Source organism: Mirounga angustirostris, unplaced genomic scaffold (genome assembly GCF_029215605.1).
Source record: "Mirounga angustirostris isolate CCGP_5_RB_7025 unplaced genomic scaffold, mMirAng1.0.hap1 SCAF_3, whole genome shotgun sequence".
NCBI lineage: Eukaryota > Metazoa > Chordata > Mammalia > Carnivora > Phocidae > Mirounga > Mirounga angustirostris.
The window spans coordinates 139,786,496-139,793,638 of NW_026991711.1; the positions used below are offsets into that span (position 1 = coordinate 139,786,496).

A 7,143-nucleotide genomic window follows, 5' to 3' on the forward strand; every position below is an offset into this window, starting at 1 on the left:
CTGAGGTCAAGCTAGAGTGATACTGTGCATCTTCTCAGCAGAGAATAATATTGAATTGATTTGAGGGTGGGAGTTCTTGATGATTAGTTTTCAAATAAGATGCCATTCTCTGGAATTCTGCATTAAACACAGTTTCATCTTCACCTTGAGAAGTAGTTATTCTCATCCAGCAAAAAGCATTTCCTGTGTGGTGGTAATAACACAATGAAATTTTATCAGGTGCTTCTGTAATGTATAGTCATCAATGAATCTAACAAGGATACATTTTATAAGAAAATCAATAAGAGAAAATGATTATATTGTTGACTGGAGCCAGCATCCAGAAATGAAAAATAGAAAGGAAAATATCACTTTGCATTGGACGGGGTTTCAGTGTATATAATGTGCTGGGACCTTCTCTTCAAAGTTATTAGGTCTCTCATGAAACAACAGGCAGCAAAGGGATGAAAATACTTCAGCCCTTTTTAAATGTCAAAAACAACCTTAAAACCACTATTTCATCTCTAATCTATTGTTTGAATAAAGTGCAGTTTTCTGTCCCACTGAAATGTTTATATGTTTAAGTTGAAATGTGTTGTGAGCCACTGTTTGGAGATACTCATATTTACAAATGGGAAAAACTATTCAAATAGTGAATTGAAAAAAAAAATCAATGATGGATTCTCCCAGATAGACCTCTGGAAAACATGGGAAATGAATTTTTTAAACCTCTGAGGACAGGAGATTTTGTATTTATATGTCATCTACCCAGTGTTGTTTCTAAATAGTGGAAAGAATTGGGCGCCTGGGTGGCTCAGATGGTTAAGCGTCTGCCTTCGGCTCAGGTCATGATCCCAGGGTCCTGGGATCGAGTCCCGCATCGGGCTCTCTGCTCCTTGGGATCCTGCTTCTCCCTCTGCCTCTCTCTCTCTGTCTCTCATGAATAAATAAATAAAATCTTTAAAAAAAAAAAAAAAATAAATAAATAAATAAATAAATAGTGGAAAGAATGAACACATGCTTGGGAAAGAACAATTGGTACACATTACAAAAAAAAATACAAAATACTTAAGATTTTGGAGTGTACTTAATGTAACTGAAACTATCTTAAAAGCCACTTTTTAATACAATGGCTATATAATTCCATCATAATCCTCTCATTGTTCTTCCTTAAAAAAGTATATTAACTTGAAATTGTAAAACTTGATAGATTGTTTTTAACAGGTGTTGTCATTAAATTTGAAATATGCATTTATTACCATAAATGCATCTGATCCTAGATTATGGACTTATTTTGATACCTTGATTCTACTTATTTTTAATTTTTTTTAGAGAGAGAGAGTGTACACGTGCGTGCGGGGGTGAGAAGGGGGCAGTGGGAGAGGGAGAGAGAGACTCTTAAGCGGGCTCTGTGCCTGGGGCTGGAGACTGGGCTCCATCTCACACCCTGAGATTATGACCAGAGCCGAAGTCAAGAGTCGGTCGCCTAACCAACTGAGCCACTCAGGCGCCCCTGGATTCTCTTATTTTATCCTTTTATTTTTAAAGCTTTTATAAAGGTGTATGTAGATACAATTTTTTTAAAAAGACAAATTCTTTTAAAGGCTTAAAATTAAGAACAGCAGCCCCGACAGCCTTTCTCTCCTGAGTCTTCTTCAGTGGCAACAAGTTTGAAATCTTCTAACCTATTCTAGTATTTGTGATCACGTTTTTGAATAACAACCTTACACTGTTATTTAAATTTTTCTTTTTGACCTTTAGGTATTAACTATGAGTTTCCTACCTTTAATGATGAGGTTTGGCTTTCACACTGTTCCTCCCTGCAAACACCTTCACTCATTTTGGTTAGATCAATATTCAAAGTCTTGGACTATGTACATCTTTTTCACAGCTAAGTCTATGATGATACCAGTTCCTTTATTGTCTGTTCTGGTTATTCTCCCTAGAATCAATAACTCTCTTTCTCTTTTTCATTTGCTTTCATTTTCTGTTTTTGTTCTAGTTTATCCCCAAATCTTGGACAAAGGGGTAAGTTTTCCCTTATGACAATCAAACAAATCAGGTGGTCCTTTACTTTTTTTTTTTTTTCGCTTGAGACCCTGATTGTATTTGTAGGGGGTTAGGGAAACAGTGGAATGAGAAATACAAAACTAGGGAGAGACCAGATGTCGCAGATGCCAGGACCCCCTAGAACTCCTTGCTCTCATCCTTGCCGTCCATAGACTCTGTTCCCACTTCTTCATAATCCTTCTCCAGGGCAGCCAGGTCCTCTCGGGCCTCTGAGAACTCCCCTTCCTCCATGCCCTCGCCCACGTACCAGTGCACAAAGGTCCATTTGGCATACATCAGGTCAAACGTGTGGTCGAGGTGGGCCCAGGCCTCGGCGATGGCTGTGGTATTGTTTAGCATGCAGACTGCCCACTGCACCTTGGCCAGGTCGCCCCCAGGCACCACTGTGGGGGGCTGGTGGTTAATGCCAACCTTGAAACCTGTGGGACACCAGTCCATAAACTGGATGATACGCTTGGTCTTGATAGTGGCAATGGCGGCATTCACATCCTTGGGCAACACTTCTCTGTGGTAGAGCATACAGCAGGCCAAGTATTTGCCGTGACGGGGGTCACACTTGACCATCTGGTTGGAGGGCTCAAAGTGTGTTGGTGATCTCTGCCACTGACAGCTGCTCATGGTGGGCCTTCTCAGCTGAGACGATGGAGGAGTAGGTCACCAAGGGGAAGTGGATGAGGGGGTAGGGCACCAGGTTCATCTGGAACTCTGTGAGGTCCACATTGAGGGCCCCGTCAAAGCACAGGGAGGCCGTGATGGAGGACACGATCTGGCCGATGAGCCAGTTGAGGTTGGTGTAGGTGGGGCACTTGATGTCCAGATGTCCAGGTTGCGGTGGCAGATGTCATAGATGGCCTTGTTGTCCACCATGAAGGCATAGTCCGAGTGCTCCAGGGTGGTGTGGGTGGTCAGGATGGAGTTGTAGGGTTCCACAACTGCTGTGGATACTTGGGGGTGGAGTAGATGGCAAATGCCAACTTGGACTTCTTGCCATAGTCAACTGAAAGCCGCTCCATCAACAGGGAGGTGAAGTCTGAGCCAGTGCCACCCCCAAAGCTATGGAAGATGAGGAAACCCTGAAGCCCGGTGCACTGGTCTGTCATTTTTTGGATTCTCTCCAGCACAAGATCGATGATCTCCTTCCCCACAGTGTAGAGGCCTCGGGCATAGTAGTTGGCAGCATCTTCCTTGCCAGATATCAGCTGCTCAGGGTGGAGGAGCTGCCTATAAATGCCAGTTCTTACCCCATCTATGACAGGAGGCTCCAGGTCCACAAAGACAGCCCAGGGCACATACTTGCCAGCCCTGGTCTCACTGAAGAAGGTGTTGAAGGAGTCATCGCTGCTGCCCAGCGCCTTGTCACTGGGCCTGGTGCCATTGGGCTGGATGTTGTGCTCCAAGCAGTAGAGCTCCCAGCAGGCATTGCCCATCTGCACGCCCGCCTGGCCCACATGGGTGGAGATACACTCAGGCATGGTTGTTCCAACAGGTGATGTTTGTGGAGGGTCATTGACTGCAGACGCATTACGAGTCTCCAGCAACACCATGAATCCCAGATGGTCCTTTTCTAAGATAACCCCTTCCAGAAGCCCTTTTCACCTTGCTCTTGTTTAGACTGGCTCCTGGCTGATGACCTACAAGCCCCCTTTGCCATTTTTGTGTAGACTCCCTGTGCCTTTTTCTCTCTGTTGGATCCCTTGTTTCCTGGATCCCAAATCTTCCTCTTGTTTTATCTCCCCTTTGGGTAGTAAGCCTCTAGTCTAGTAGCTTCCTAATAAAAATGCAGAGAAAGTACTTTTTTTTTGTTTTTGCATTTCCAAAAATGTTTTTATCCTATCTTTACATTTGATCAATAGTTTGGCTGCAAATAGAATTCTTTTATGCAAGTGATTTCCCCTCAGTACTTTTAGGCATTGTTCCATTGTCTTCTTGTTTCCAATTTTGCCATTATGATTTCCTATACCATCCTTTGTATGTAGCCCTTACACCAGAGTTCCTGGATTTCCTCTTTGTTTCTGGAGTTCTGAAATTTCATGATTATGCATTTTGATATCAGCCTTTTCTTCATTTAACATATTGAGTACTTGAAAAACCCTCTTCATATGGAACCTTACGTACTTCTCCTCTGAGGGTTCTTTCCCGGTGTTATTTCTTTGATGATTTCCTCCTCACCTCATTCCCTGTTTTTTCTTTGTTAAACTGCTATCATCAGAAGTTGGACTTCCTGAACAGATTACCTAAAATTTTTCATTTTATTTCCTCCACAGTCATATATTTATTTTCTTTATTTGATTTGTGGGAATTTTCCTCAACTGTATCTTCCAACCATTCTACCGCTTTTTGTTTCCATTTCAGTGATCATAATTTGCAAGAATTCTTTACTGTTATTTGACTGTGTCTTTTAAAATAACTTATATTTTTGAGGATCTCTCTTGTTTTTTGATGTCTTCGTCTGCCCCTACATTATTTTCATTTTCTCCAAGTCGGATCCACCCTTTTTTCCTTCCTTCTTTCTTTCCTCCCTTCTCCCTTTTCTGTCTTTCATGTTAGAAGTGTTTCCTAAATTGGGGCCCCTGGGTGGCTCAGATGGTTAAGCATCTGCCTTCGGCTCAGGTCATGATCCCAGGGTCCTGGGATCGAGCCCCGCATCGAGCTCCCTGCTTGGCGGGGAGCCCGCTTCTCCCTCTCCCTCTACTGTTCCCCCTGCTTGTGCTCTCTCACTCTCTCTATCAAATAAATAAATAAAATCTTTAAAAAAAAAAAAAGAAGAAGTGTTTCCTAAATGTCTAATGATTTCTGACTGTTCAGTTGTCAGAGTGTCTCTACCATGGGATCTGGAGGCTGTGTTCATGTGTGCATGTGTGCCCAAGTCAGTACCAGATGACCAGTAAGCCTCACTGTTAGGAAGCTTCCATTCTTCCACTGGGGAGTGCCTGAAGCTGCTCACATTCACAGATCTTCTCTGGAGCTTGGTTGGTTTTTCCCAGAGAGGAATCCAGCCTGGGCTCCCAGCATTCTTGGAATTCGGTTGGGGAAGGGTACTATTCTGTATGCAGACTTTCACTTAGTCCTGTTTCCAGTAAGGAAATCCTATGCTTAGCTGTGATTTGTAATCTTGTATTCAAAGTCACTCTGATTCAACTTTTCTAGAGAATAGACCTCTAGAATTCTGCCAGGTTAGGTCTAGGGCACTGTCAAACCATGCTGGCTGGGGAAGGGAATTTGATATATATAACTGCTGTGGAATGTACAGAATTGTATCAATCCTTCTGTTTTCAGTTCACCTACACGCCTACCTTCAGAGGTATCAAGTGCCTCCAATTCCCATGCCTCTCAGGGTTCTGTGGTGCAAATATATTTGCTCCACTGCTGGCTTTAGTTTCTGTTTTTTGTTTTTTGTTTTTTTTTGTTTTGAGTCTACCTAGACAGTTCTGACTTCTTTACCTGCTTCCCAAGCTTCCATGATTTTATTACTGTCATCTCCTCACCTGGTCTTTTAATCCTTGCGAGTGAATGCTTTTTCAAAAATTATTTAATTAGCATTTCAATGGTGATTTGGGAGGGAAAGACGCTAAATCTAACCATGTTTAAATAGAAATGTCTATTTTCTGAACTTTTCGATTGTCCTTCCTACGTTAGACTTGCTTGCTCTTCTTTCTTCTCTGGTTTCCAAGAGTTCTCTGAGGCTCAGCCTTATGTCCTCCTTCTCTTTGCTGTTTACTCTGAAGACATCATGAATATAATTGCTCTTAGGCTGCATACCTCAAGCCTATATCTCCAGTCTTGTTTGTCATCTAAACTCATATTTTCTTCAAAACTCATAGTTCCATATTTCCATGGCATGGACTAGGACAAAGCAGTTAGGTCCCAGGTGCCGAATTTAGGGAAGCACTCCTTCTCAGGGTTGTGCGACCTGAGACCTAAGAATTCTTAAATTTTGCACCCTCAGCTCCTTGTTATCCCTACCCTATCCCGGCCCTACCACTTGTACATGTGGCCATGTTGGTTATCTCATTGTCACCTCCAACCTATTGATGTCCAATGCCAAGTTCATCAACATCCTATTCACAATCCTTCTCTCTTACCTCATCTATTTCCAATCTTCATCAATAAGATTCACCACCAATCTACCAATCAGATCCAGTCTCTCCTTTGCAAACTCCTTTATAGTCTGACTCAATGTTTTATTTATTTTTCCTTCAAAATATAGTTTTCATCTATCCCTCCCAACAGGGATTTTAGCTCTGGAAGCCTTGAACAAAAACTTCCCCTACTCTAAAATTCCTTACTGTTTTCATCACTTCTCTCCTAAAATCTTTGGTGTTTCTTTCCCACCCATTTAAATATAAAGTGCCTACTGTACTTCTACAGTGTTCTATTATCTGACTCCAAGTTCATGAATTCATCTCTCTTTTAAGGTTTAATACAAATCATAGCTCCGTGGAGTTTTGAGTCACTACTCATTGCTGACTAGTCTGTTTAGTTTCTTCTTTTCTGTTCCTTTAGTCCTCATTGTCAGTTTCACACTGAAACATACACTGACTTTTGGCAGTCGATGCCTCATGGCCATCTCCTACTCCTTGGTCCAAAGCTAAGTTCATCATCTTTCCATTCACAATCTACCTCTCAGCCAAATTCATTTATCTACCCCTGATATTCTCATTTAAAGTTCTATCAATTTTTCCTGTAAAACATATCTCCTGTTTTCATGCCTGCCTCCTCACCTAGATGGTAAGCTCCTGAAAGGCAAGGTGCATGTGTGAACATGGCTTCTTGCAAAGTCTAAGCAAAGAGAAGGCCTTCAAATTTTCCTTGATAAGTAAGAAAAGCTCCTCTAATATTTTACACAATAGCTCTCCATGAGAACAGAGGACTAACTTATCTTTCTCTTAAAAGAATGTCATTTCAAAAGAAAAGGATATTGCAGGGTTATCCCAATCCAATATCAGAAATATCATTAAGTATATATTTTAAAATATTTGTGTAATTAGGTAAAGTGTTTTAAACTGAGTGTTGAAATTGTCTGAAAAGCCTAAAGTATAGTCATTCAAAATATATTTATGGTTACTATGATTTATGAAGCTAGAGCCTTACATA

At 41.6% G+C, this 7,143-nt stretch overlaps 1 pseudogene; it reads right to left on the minus strand.

Moving 5' to 3' along the window:
* Positions 1–2,091: 2,091 nt before the first annotated feature.
* LOC123839086 (tubulin alpha-8 chain-like) lies at positions 2,092–3,569 on the minus strand (annotated as a pseudogene).
* Between the last annotated feature and the right edge of the window lie 3,574 nt (positions 3,570–7,143).